This window comes from Loxodonta africana, chromosome 3 (genome assembly GCF_030014295.1).
Source record: "Loxodonta africana isolate mLoxAfr1 chromosome 3, mLoxAfr1.hap2, whole genome shotgun sequence".
In the NCBI taxonomy this organism is placed as follows: domain Eukaryota; kingdom Metazoa; phylum Chordata; class Mammalia; order Proboscidea; family Elephantidae; genus Loxodonta; species Loxodonta africana.
The window spans coordinates 152574711-152588310 of record NC_087344.1 but is presented as its reverse complement, the minus strand read 5'-3'; the positions used below and the strand labels follow the sequence as shown (position 1 = coordinate 152588310).

General features: G+C 43.4%; 3 non-coding genes across 3 annotated transcripts; 1 reads left to right on the top strand and 2 right to left on the bottom strand.

Annotated features, from left to right (window-relative positions):
* Window positions 1-1359: 1359 nt before the first annotated feature.
* Window positions 1360-1433, top strand: TRNAN-GUU (transfer RNA asparagine (anticodon GUU)). Its single transcript has one exon. It is a non-coding gene; the product is annotated as a tRNA-Asn (tRNA).
* Window positions 1434-5303: 3870 nt separating this feature from the next.
* On the bottom strand, window positions 5304-5376 carry TRNAK-CUU (transfer RNA lysine (anticodon CUU)). The gene has a single exon. It is a non-coding gene; the product is annotated as a tRNA-Lys (tRNA).
* A 7541-nt stretch (window positions 5377-12917) lies between these two features.
* On the bottom strand, window positions 12918-12988 carry TRNAG-CCC (transfer RNA glycine (anticodon CCC)). Its single transcript has one exon. It is a non-coding gene; the product is annotated as a tRNA-Gly (tRNA).
* Between the last annotated feature and the right edge of the window lie 612 nt (window positions 12989-13600).

Genomic DNA, 13600 nt, shown 5'->3' with positions numbered 1-13600 from the left:
ATAATGTCCTTCTCCAGGAGCTGATCCCTCCTGATAACACATCCAAAGGATGTGAGAGGTAGTCTCACCATCCTTGCTTCTAAGGAGCATTCTGGTTGTACTTCTTCCAAGACAAGTTTGTGCATTCTTCTGGCGGTCCACGGTACATTCAATGTTCTTTCACCAACACCTCAATTCAGAGGCGTCAACTCTTCTCTGGTCCTCCTTATTCATTGTCCAGCTTTTACATGCATAGGAGGCAAATGAAAACACTATGGCTTGGGTCAGGCACACCTTAGTCTTCAAGGTGACATCCTCGCTTTTCAACACTTACATGGATGTTGATTGTGAATCCAAGTAGCTGAAATTGAACCCTTGACAACCTCAATCTTTTCTCCTTTTGTTTATGATATTGCTTATTGGTCCAGTTGTGAGGATTTTTGTTTTCCTTATGTTTAGGTGTAATCCATTTGTAAGTGCTTCAAGCAAGGTTGTATCATCTGCATAATGCAGGTTGTTAATGAATCTTCCTCCAATTCTAATGCTCCATTCTTCTCCATATAGTCCAGCTTCTTGGATTATTTGCTAACCATAGAGATTGAATAAGGTATGGTGAAAGGATGTCGCCCTGACAAATACCTTTCCTGATTGTAAACCATTCAGTATACCCTTTTTCTGTTCGAACGACTGCCTCTTGGTTTATGTACAGGTTCAGTTTATTATCGAGGAAGAAAATAACAAACTAGTGTGCAAGTTTGCAAGGAGCCCTCAAAAGGCTACAAAGCTATAGAAGATTTGCAGCTGTATTTGGAACTAAACTACAGTTGTTAAACATTATCGTACTCTTAGTAAACACTCAGCTTTCCTCAGGTATTTAAGCAGGTATGAAGTTTACTCCAACGCTCTATTCTTCATAATTTCTTATCATTGCCTCTTACGGTAGCACCTGACAGTTATGCACTGGACAGTGTACGTGACTGGTTACTTTCTCAGCATTCCTTGGAAAGGCCCCGGGCGCAGAGCAGGGGGGCGCAGTGGACTCCCGGAGGGAAGGCTGGGGCAGATCTCTGCAGCCTGGGAACGCGGAGTCCTGCTGGGCGGTGGTTTGTCCCGCTTCCTTCCCTGCAAGTGCTAAGCAGCGACTGTGCGCCTCCCACTGCGCGGGACTGAGGGGGTCGGAGCCCCTCAGCTGACTCCGGCTCGATATCAGTGCCCAAGCGTGTCCAAGGGCAAGACTCTCGACCTAAGTGTGTCTTGTGTTCCCCGGTTTCTGGAGAGCGCAGGGTTGGGCAGGCCAGAAAGATGTAAAGACATGTCCAGCCTGGGGTTAAAGGGCAATTCCTGACATCAAAGGATAAGTTTGAGAGACAAATTCTGCGCGTCTCTGTGGCGCAATCGGATAGCGCATTCGGCTGTTAACCGAAAGGTTGGTGGTTCGAACCCACCCGGGGACGATGGTACGATCTTCTTCATAGCTGCTTAAAGGCAGCTTTAGATTGTCTGTGATTTTTTTTTTTTTTTAAACTTCAGAGCCCTCTGGGTCTCCATCCGCTTAGAATCAGACTCCAAAATATCCTTTGCGAAGATTCAAGTCCCATTTAATGGACTAAACGAAGAAATTTTTCGGTAAAAGATATATTTTCCACCAAGCGTGAGAACGGACCTGAGGAGTTTATTTATTCCGGAGGCACTGTACGGGGGTTTTACAACTGCATTCCTGGATGTAGGCCTGCCTGATCAAAGTATTTGTGCATTTCTAATTTTGCTAGTGCCTGCCTAACTGCCCCACAAAGAAGTCATAGCCCCACATTCTGAGACAAAGCTCTTTTCTGGGCAACACTGCACCTGGCATTTTTATAGCAGTGCAAACCCATCACTTTTGCTTGGAGAATGTTATTGCTTCTTGGTTGCACACATTACTCTGAATTTTGTGAATAAGGGGCTGGCTCTGTGATGTTCTTCTGTGTTCTCCTGACTCCTGGGATTCTGGAAAAGTGGCCAGGAGAGACCTGAGGTTGCATTGCATTCACCTGACTGTAGAGGTTGACAGAGGTCACCCTGTTCCCATGGTTCCATGACAGAGAGCCCAGGCTGCAGCTGCTGAGGAACCCAGCACTCACCCACCCTCCAGAGTGGAACCTTCACGGCTGGTCCTGAGACAAGTAAAAATGGGAAAGGGAAGACTTGGAAGGTTACTTTTTCATCAGATTAGGACTTTAAGTAATGGATTTTTATTTTCTGTGGCAACCAAAGGAGAGATTGTATCCTTAAGACTTTATTTGGGGGAACTTGATACCACAGGGTGATCTATTGTGGTTGTGGAAGTGTTTGGTCCATGCTGGTATGTATGTGGTGCTTGCTGTAAAATCTTGTTTGGTGAGCTAGGGTGGACAAGTAGCTAACGAAAACTTGTCATAGGAAGTAGAGGATGAATTCTCATGTAGTTTTACCTAGAGCTCAGTCCTACTTTGATCCTTTGAGAGGTTTGGTGGTAACATTAAAGAGACATCTCTGGAATGTCTGAGATGCCTGTCACAGTGACCAGGTTGCAAGTTCTCAGGGAGAGTCACATGAGGTGGGTGTGGGACTCTTTTTGTACTTCTGTGATCTTTTCCTCCCAGGGGGATTGGTATGTGTTTGTCTGACAATAGAAAATCAAGACAGTGTATAGAAACACACACGTGGTTAGAAAATTCTCAGCTTCTCTACCCAAGCTGCCAGCTCCCAAATGCTGAACAAGTACTAACCCATTGTTTCAAATACAGACTATGTATTGTAGTTCATTAAGTGTTTAGGAGCGTGGAGCAAAAGCACTGGGTTGAGGGTCTCTCTACTCTCTATTTCACAAAAGATTCATCACTGGTGAGGCTGACTCAGGCAGGGGAAGAGTCTCCCACCCCTGCCTCACTTTCTCTCTGCTACCTGCTTTTGTTCACTCCTATCATCCAGCTATATCTGAGATAATGAGGTAATATCCAGTTTAGGCTTAGGAGAAGGAAAGAAAGAATACATTAGGACTTCAGCCTAAGCGATCTGCTCTGCCTCAGTTTACAAGAATTCCTTAAGTGGGATGAAAGCCCTATAGGCAATGTTATGATTCCTTATCCCATTGATCAGGGTAGACAGATTTCCTGGGTCTCTAGGCTAAACAGCATCCAGCAGCACTTCAATTAGTTATTGCTTCATCCACATGATTAATAAAATTGTACACCTGTACTATTGTTTTAAAAGGCCACATAACAAAATATTAACATGAATTACCTCTTAGGATTGGAACTGAGAATCAGGGAAAATTTCATTTCTTCTGTACATTTGATGGGTTTTTACAAAGACTGACTTTATTACTTTTAAACAAATAAATGACCGACTTTAAAAGTGTATATTAAAAGCATCAGACACACCAGACCCTATTCACCTGCTGTGAGTCAAAGTTGACCACAGGCTGCTGAAGTTACAAGACAGGTCACTAAGCAACAAATCACACTTGTCACCTGAGGTCGCGGGGAAATCAAAGTTTTTATGGACTTCTTGATGCATCCTGATCCATAATTTCCAGAGGATTTTGTTTCCTTTCTTCTTCCCTTGTTTTTTCCAGTCTTCTCTGGGCTAGAAATTCACAGATGCCAATTAAAAAAAAAAAAAACTTAAAAAAAAGTTTTGCATTTTGAAATTGCATCAACATTACAATTACTTTTTTGTGAAAAAGAGAATCCAGTTATGGTATTCAAAACATACATCAGCTGCAGAACTTTATTTTAAAATAGGAAATACGAAATAGGGAGGCTCTGACAAGAATGCAAAGAATATAAAGGTTGTGACGATGATTGGTAGAATATTTATCTCAGTGTTTATAATTATCTGAGAGAAAGAAAGAGTGAACCAAGTGAACATATACAGATAGATAGCTTTCCAGTCACGATATGACACAGGCCTAAAGACAGCAAACTCATTCCCACATAAGTAAAGGAAATCATGGTATACAAACTTAAAGGAAAAAAAAAAACTAATTGACACCAAAATGCTGCCAATGACAAAATTAATCACAACAAAAATGTTAAGAATGAAAAGATGTGTGTGCTGTGTATTCTGCATTACTTACATAGACAACAAAAGAATGAGTAGCCAGTGGTGCCCGGGCTCCCATCCCACACACCAAAAAGGAAGACAGGGAAAGAAAGGTGATCTGCTGACTACAACAGGAGTTGTAGGATACTCACTGCTTAGGAAACGGTTCTTACAGCAGCTAAGCAGTTTTACAGTCCGCAGCTATAGCCTGGAGGTGAAGAGACTATAAACCCTCATATCTCGTCAGAACCCGGAAGGCATTGAGAAACTGTCCCATGGCTGCCTCCCAGGGAAGATAAGCTGGCCAAGGAGAGGTGGTCTCATGGCAGTTCTTCTTCACAAGCCTCATAGCAGTTCTTTACATGCCTCCAAGGTCTCTTGTTCTGAGAGAATCACTGTTTATGTTAAAGGATAAATCATTTCCCTTCGAAATGATGTGGAAAAGGATAGTGACAATGTAATCAATGTCACTGAATAGTACATGTAGAAATTGTTGAGTAGTGTATGTTTTGATGTATATTTCCACGTATATATATGTATTTTTTTTTCCAGTGCGTTGAAAATATGTTGTTGCTGTTATTAGGTGCCGTCGAGTGGGTTCCCACTCATGGCGACCCTAGGTACATCAGAAGGAAGCATTACCCAGTCCTGGGCCATCCTCACAACCTTTGCTATGTTTGAGCCCATTGTTGCACGTACTGTGTCAGTCCATCTCTTTGAGGGTCTTCCTCTCTTGCTGACCCTTCTCCAAGCATGATATCCTTCTCTAGGGACTGGTCCCTCCTTCTCCCAGGACTATACCCAAAACCTCCCTCCTAGTATCTTGTCCAACCAAGTGAGCTGAAGTCTCGCCATCCTCACTTGTAAGGAGCATTCTGGTGTACTTCTTCCAAAACATGCTGGGAAGAGATTCCTGGAAAAATTCGCCGACGTTTACAACAACACGGGCAGCAACGGCAATTGAGAAGCTCGTAATTCATAGGGTCGCTATAAGTCGCAATCAACTAGACGACCACGGGTTTGATTTTTGGTTTAACTCTGTTGGCGGAGCCCCTGTGGTGCAGTGGTTAAGAGGTGGGCTGCTATTTGAATCCACCAGTGGTTCCTTGGAAACCTTGTGGGGGAGTCTACTTCGTCCTGTAGGGCCTCTATGAGTCAGAATGGACTTGATGTCAACGGTATTATGTATTTATTTACTTTACCCTGTTGATTGCTGACTAGAGAAGATTGCATAAAAACGAAAGCGAGGGAAAACTGTACGCCCAACATGGGGCTCGAACCCACGGCCCTGAGATTAAGAGTCTCATGCTCTACCGACTGAGCTAGTCGGGCGGTACAATGCGATCCTTTTTTATGTATTTAACCTTTTGTTTAGGGAGCTAGCGTCGATAGTCTAACTAACCCAATGCCGTCAAGTCGATTACGACTCATAGCGATGCTATAAAAAAAAAAAAAAAAAAACAGTAAAACTGTCTTGTAGGGTTTTCATCGAGCAGCTGGTGGATTCAAACCGCCGACATTTTGGTCAGCATTCTGAGCTCTTAACCACCTCAGCACCAGTGTGGAAGCAATCTCTGGGTCTGGAATTTCATAGACATAGTCTCTACCTTTTACCACTGAAAAAACCCGAGGCTCAAAGACAGCCTGCGCGTGGTCAGGTGGACTCACCGGACGTGGCAATCAAGAGTCCTGAAATCTATATATTTCTGCAAATTCCTTCTGGACCGGGTCACTCCGAAAACCCGGTTTCGGAGACTCTGGCTCTGAAAGAGCGCTAGGGGAGGGAGAAGAGTGTGGCAAACAACCTCGGGGAGCAGGAGGAGAGCGGAAACTGGCCTCGGGACCTTTGAGCTGCCTCCCAAGCTTTCTTCTCAGGCCGAAACTCTTTACTCCCCTAAACCCTGATGGGGGGGGGGTAAAAGGGAGACGGTGACGCGTTGAAAAAATAAGTCTTGATCACTATTTATTTGGGGGCACACGTTTGTTTTTAAATACTAAAATTTTGTGTGGCCTTAATGAACGATCACAGTCGTTGCGCGTAAAGATCCCACCGAGACTGAAACTCAGGTCGGTTTCAGAGACTCAGGCGAACTTGCTGGCAAGATCCTTGACTCCTCTCCCCAAAGCTTTCAGATCGCCACCCTCTGACGAGCTGCGGGATCACTCCCTAGAAGGGTCCTCACCTCTACCCAAGTGAAGGTCGAAGGACACTCTCCTTGCAGCCTTGGTTACTGCTCCCGCAGATTTTCATACTGCCCTGAAGCGTCTCTCCCAGTGTGGGTGGTGGAAACTATTACTCACCACTTCTTTCATGGCACCCCTGAGTCTGCCTCCAGCAAAAGCAGAACTGCAACCTTTAAAAGATAACCAAGTTACAACTACCTGCCGTACTCGAATTCGAATCGAGGCTGCTGACGCCACAACGCAGAGTACTAACCTCTGTAAGATCACAATCAGGGCCATTCACGCAGGTCACCTGTAGTTAAGTCCTCAAGGGAAATGGACACACACTTCCACAAAGGACTCATCCAAGAATATTCGTAGCAGCCTTGGTCACAAGCAAAATCTAAAAATAACCCAACTGCCCATCAATACTGGTGTTACACACTTTGGAAGAGACCGCACTAATATGAAAATCAATTAGTGAAGCGGGCAGGCAACAATGTGGATGGATATATTTCAAAAACACTAGGCTGCTTGCCCAAAAGAAAAGAAAAAAAGCCGTATACTAAAAGGTATATAAAAAAAACAAACCCAGTGCCCTCGAGGTGATTCTGACTCATATCGACCCTATAGGACAGAGTAGAACTGCCCCATGGAGTTTCCAAAGAGTCCTTGGCGGATTCGAACTGCCGACCCTTTGGATAGCAGCCGTAGCAACTAACCAATACACCACCAGGGCTTTACCAGAAGGTATACATTCATTAATGTGAACTCCAAGAGCAGCAATACTAATCTCTGGTGATAGAAATCAGAATATTGAATAACTAAGCAGAGATGAGCAAAGAATGACTGGAAGAGGGTTCTACGGACATTGCTGGGGTGATGGAAATTTCCTATAACTTGTTCTGGGTGATGGTTACATTTTTCAAAATCTAATAAGCTGCCCACTTAAGATTTTTACCTTTCACACTTTGTGAGTTATGTTTGAAGAATGGACTGTTGGCATAGACATGTGGGACAGAAGATGGAGATGACTGTGTAGACCATGCAAGCAGTGTGAATTATATATATATATATATATATATATATATATATACTGCTTTAGATGAAGGTTTACAAAGCAAACTAGTTTTTCAATTAATACACATATTGTTTTGTGACATTGGTTGCCAACCCCGTGACATGTCAACACTCTCCCCTGCTCCACCTTGGGCTCCCCATTTCCAGCTTTCCTGTCCCCTCTTGCCTTCTAGTCCTTGCCCCTGGGCTGGTGTACCCACTTAGTCTGGTTTTTTGTAATCCACCTGTTTAATCTTTGGCTGAAGGGTAAGCCTCAGGAGTGGCTTTATTAGTTAGCTAAAAGGGTATTCTGTGGCCATACTCTCCAGGTTTCTCCATTCTCTGTCAGACCAGTAAGTCTGTTTGTGTGTGTGTGAGTTAGAATTTTATTCTACATTTTTCTCCAACTCTGTCTGTAACCTTCTATTTTGATCCTTGTCATCGCAGTCGGTGGTGGCAGCCGGGCACCACCTCGTTGTGCTGGACTCAGTCTGGTGGAGGCTGTGGTAGTTGTGATTCATTAGCTCTTTGGACTGATCTTTCCCCTGTGTCTTTGGTTTTCTTCATTCTCCCTTGCTCCAGACAGGGGGGTTGCCAGTGAAGTATCCTAATGCTAAGTAACAATAGAAAAGTTGTAACTTTGGTGAGGGGTAGGACAGTACACAATACTGGGGAAGGCAGCACAACATGACCAAATCAGGGTCATGGAAGCTTCACAGACCGAATTAATGGGTTGAGAGCTGGATTATATTTTAAACTCACTAAAAATTTATTCTCCTTCTTTTAAAAAAGCCACACATAGTTGAAATAGTTAGAAAATAGGTTATGACCACTTTCTCATTAGACTCAATGAGAAGCGGCATTTCACCTTCTGCTCTCTTGCGGGCCACTTCTAGGGTTTCCAGATGACTAGACCCCAGGTTTGTGCACGGGCTTCCTTCCCATCTCCTGACTCACAGCCCTGAGTCCTGGCGCTCTATGGCCTCAGCTAAGGAGTGCAGCCTGTCCAAGAATTAAAGGCAAACCTCAAGAGGAGTCAGTTTGTGTCAAGATAGACACCAGACACTGCGAGGTTACTTCAGCCACCAGGAAGAGTACCAACCACTATACAATCACCGCATGCCATGAACTTGCTGACAGATGATGAGCTTCTCTGAACATTTTTTGATGGAAAAACACTCTCAATAATTGGTTGCTTTATTGTCGAACAGCAACAGATAGTTTTCTTTTCTCTCTTTCAAGTCTTCTCTCCGTTCCTTCCCTCACTCCTTCCCCATTATAAAAAGAAACCCAAATCAAACCCACTGCTGTCCAGTCAATTCCAATTCATAGCGACCATTATACTAGGAAATAAAAACCTTTTCCTCTCCAGGACCCCGACTGAGTTTCTGCACCCACCTCCTGGAGGTTTCCTTCCCTTCTCATCCACACCTCCCTACTTTGCTTCGCTGCTAACCAAAGGGCTGGCAGTTCGAATCCAGCAGCAAACTTTGGAAACACTATGGGGCAGTTCTACTCTGTCCTATACGGTTGGAATCGACTCAAAGGCAAAGGGATTTTTAAGGCTAGTTTGTGTCTTTGACAAGTGGTTTAATCACTTGGATTAATGATTTCAAAATGGTTAGATTGCATACAACACTTTAAAGAATGACCTGGTCATGAATACACGTAATGAAGTTCTAAGTGGCCAAAATGCGAGGATCTCTGATACTGAGTTATCTCTAGGATAAATTGTTTATGTGAAAAAAAAGCAAAGCAAGAAGTGAAAAAATGTATACAGTATTCCACATTTTCTTTAAGAATGGAGAAGAAAGATGTGTTTGTACATATTATTGATGTTGCTGTTAGGTGCCGTTGAGTTGGTTCTGATGCATAGCGGCCCCAGGCAAAACAGAACAAAACACTGCCCAGTCTTGCGCCATCCTCACAATCGTTTTTATGCTTGAGCCCATTATTGCAGCCACTATGTCAATCCATCCTCTTGAGGGTCTTCCTCTTTTTCTCTGATCCTCTACTTGACCAAGCATGATGTCCTTCTCCAAGGATTGATCGCTCCTGACTACATTTCCAAAGTATGTGAGGTGCAGTCTTGCAATCCTTGCTTCCAAGGAGTTTTCTGGTTGTACTTCTTCCAAGACAGATTTGTTCCTTCTTTTGGTGGTCCATGGTATTATATTCAATATTCTTCACCAACACCACAATTCAAAGGTGTCAATTCTTCTTCGGTCTTCCTTATTCGTTTTCCAGCTTTCACACGCATGTAAGGCGAACGAAAACGCCATGGCTTAGGTCAGGTTCACCTTAGTCCTCAGGGTGACGTCTTTGCTTTTTAACACTTTAAAGAGATCTCTTGCAGCTGATTTGCCCAGTGAAATGCATCTTTTGATTTCTTGACTGCTGCTTCTATGGGTGTTGATTGTAGAGCCAAGTAAAATGAAATCCTTGACAGCTTCAATCTTTTCTCCGTTTATCATGATGTTGCTTATTGCTCCAGTTGTGAGGATTTTTGTTTTCTTTATGTTGAAGCGCAATCCATACTGAAGGCTGTGGTCTTTGATCTTCATTAGTAAGTGCTTCAAGTCCTTTTCACTTTCAGCAAGCAAGGTTGTGTCATCTGCATAACACAGGTTGTTAATGAGTCTTCCTCCAATCCTGATGCCCCATTTTTCTTCATATAGTTCAGCTTCTCGTATTATTTGTTCAGCATACAGATTGAGTAGGTATGGTGAAAGAATACAACACTGATGCACACCTTTCCTTACTTTAAACTAATCAGTATCCTCTTCTTCTGTCCGAACAACTGCTTCTTGATCTATGTAAAGGTTCCTCATGAGCACAATTAAGTGTTCTGGAATTCCCATTCTTCACAATGTTATCCATAATTGGTTATGATCCACACAATCCAATGCCTTTGCATAGTCAATAAAACACAGGTAAACATTCTTCTGGTATTCTCTGCTTTCAGCCAGGATCCATCTGACATCAGCAATGATATCCCTCGTTCCACGTCCTCTTCTGAAGCCAGCCTGAATTTCTGGCAGTTCCCTGTCCGTAGATCACAGGCAGTTGTTTGGACAGCACAAGGGCTTTTTAATGCATAATAAGTAAAATATATATGCATTTAAAATATTTGTATTAGAAATACGAAAGATAATACCAATACAATTTTTTCCCCAAACCTAAGTTGAGAAAGAATTTTTATGATTTGATGTGATCAGCTGCCTCTGATGGAAATTCATCAATGTTTCTGATAAAATGCCTAGAAACTACAATGAGTTTAAGAGTTCCTTCTGGGAACCTTGTCCAATTAATTGACTATCAGTTTTGGATGGAGAAGACATTTAGGCGGCTAACAGACACATGAGGAAATGCTTGCCATCACTAGCCATTAAACCTTATTGCCATTGATTCTACTCTGACTCATAGCAGCTAGCCATTAGAGAAATGCAAATCAAAATTTGGATGGAGCCAAGTAATCTTGAACCATTTTCCCAAGAAATCTAATTGTCTTTACCCCAATGTTATAAGTTGATTTGTGTCCCCCCAAAAGATATGTTCAAGTCCTAACCCCCAGTATCTGTGAAGGTGAACTTATTTGGAACTAGAGTCTTTTTAGATGTAGTTAGTTAACACAAGGTCATACTGGAGTAGAGTGGGCCCAAATCTACTATAACTGGTGTTCTTATAAAAAGAGGACAAGAGTCAGCCAGACACACAGACACACTGGGAGGAGGCAATGTGAAGACAGAGGCAGAGATTGTGATTATGTTACCACAGTGGAGTAATGCCTGGGACTACCAGAAGCTAGAAGAGTGAAGGAAGGATTCCTCCCCCATAGTCTTCAGAGAGAGCATGGCTCTGACTACACCTTGAATTTGGACTTCTAGCCTCCGAAACGGTGAGAGAATAAAGTTCTGATGTTTTAAACCACCCAGTTTGTGGTACTTTGTTATCACAGCCCTAGGAAAATAATGAGACGTTCCCTTTTTGTATTCAGTTTAACAATGGTTATTAATGTCTCCATCAAATATTTGAATTGGCTTACAGATAAACTTCCTTCATGTGATAAGCTTGGAATAAACCTTTGATACATGCTCATAAACAAATTGTGGGTGAGACTTTTAAGCAAAACACGGGACTATATGAAAATTTTAAAAATGAGTCTATGCACATTAAAGAAAAAAACAAAAAAACTAGGAACACAGTTACAAGGAAAGTGAAAAATTGGAGAAAGTACCTGTAGTGTATATAAGTTAATATCTGGGATAAGGTTTTCAAACACTAATGAATCAATGAGACTCAAACGGTTATGTCCTACCAACATAAATTTTAAGGGTTAGATATGCTGGTGGACTTGATTTCTGGAGGAATGTAATGCAATGGTTCACTTTTGTGTGGCCTTTCTAGCAATGGTCTTGTAACTCTTATCAAAGTGATGGGGTGGGACTGTGTGATAGGGTAATTGTGGCTCACCAAAGGGATTGGTCCGTTTTACCATTCCCCTGAGCTTGAAGTGAGCCACCCAGAGGTGGGAAAGACAGGATCCCACGACAGGAAGAACAGCCAGGAGCAGAAATCATGTCCTTTGGACCTGGGATCCCTGTGCTGAGAAGCTCTTGGACTCAGGAAACAGGGAGCAAGCTATAACCATGAAGACAGGGAGAAGCCGTGGCAGAGAAGCGTTGGCAGGAGAGACTGGCAGGGGAGACCTCGGTGGGCTTCCCAGTCCATGGATCAAGAAAGCCAAGTGCCTTTGAGCAGACATGGAGGGCCAGGGAGAGATGTGCCTGCAAGCACTGCTGGGAAGAGGCTATTCTGGTGGAAGTACTGTATCTTGAGTGTTCCTGAACCTGAGCTGTAACCTGTTACTTCCCTAATAGACCCCATAATCATGAGTATTCTCTGTGAGTTCTGTGTGGCCATTGCAATGAATTTATCAAACCCAGTATAGAAGTGCAGAGTGCTTTGGAAGGGACGGTTGGTGTCAGAATTGATAAAGATGGCAGAGAGAGGAGGCATGTCTGACCTCCACCTCATAGGAATCAGCCTTGGGTTGTTGATCTTGATTCTCCTTCCTCCTTGTGAAGTTAGAGGACGTCCAACATCACCCCCATGCCATTTGTATAGGGAAGTATTTTGTCTTCTGATAATCCTATTAATATGCAGATACCCGCCAGGGTATCTGCCCAGCCCACAGCTTCTTTCCTTGCAGGAATTTCGTTTCTTTTTCTCCACCCCATAGTGAGACCTGGCCAAGCGGTCAGTCCAAGTCCAGGACTTGAATCAGTGACCAGATACACTTTAGATTCCAGGGATTTGTCAGGAGACTAGATAAAAGAAACAGTAGTTTGGATTTCAAGCACACAAACCACAGAGACCCACCCACCCCACTTGGCATTTGAAAGACCCGGTCTCGCCGTGTAGTTGCTGCTCTGCATACTGCGTACTAACCCCTACGGGATCACCGAACCTCGTTGGTGACTGCTTGGAGTCTTCTGCTCCAGAAATAACTCCAAGTATCTAGTTCTTGTTTTCCTTCCTTTACCGCCCCTGCAGCGGGAGGACAGTGTCTTAACAGCGCAGTGCATATTTCAGCAGAGCAGGAAGTGTAACAGCATTGGGCATATGAAGGAGTGACGGGTGAAAAAGTGTGCATTGGCCGGGAATCGAACCCGGGTCTCTCGCGTGGGAGGCGAGAATTCTACCACTGAACCACCAATGCTGACTGATAAAGCCGCTTGTAACTTGTGGTGCTAAGGGCTATTTTGAAAAAGACTGACAGGATTTGGAAAAAGCAAATCTAAAATGGGTTTAAATGGTGTTCCCTTTGGAAGAAATAACTAGCACACAGAAAGGCTGCCCAGAACAAAAGGCATCAGGCAATACTATAAAGTTATAGCATTCAAATAAAATGATCTGACTTGAAAGATTCTGATATCAACTCTTTACAACTGGGTAATTTTTAATGCCCACGCCATCAAATTGATAGCAACCCTTGGCAGTAGGGGCTGCCCCATAGGGTTTCCAAGGAGAGGCTGGTGGATTCCAACTGCTGACCTTCTGGTTAGCAGCCCAGCACTTACCCACTGGGGCATGAGGGATCCAAGTGGATAATACACCTTCTCTTATTTTCTTAATGCTGCTATAACAAGAATATCACAATTGGAAGGCTTTATTAATTAGGAATTTATGTTCTCACAGTTTCAGAGGCCAGAAGTCTGAATTGAGGGCCCGGCTCTAGGAAAAGGCTCTCTCTGTCAGCTCTGGGGAAAAACCCTTGTCTCTTTCAGTTTATTTTCCTTGGTTTCTTGGTAATCTCTCTGTGGCATCAGTC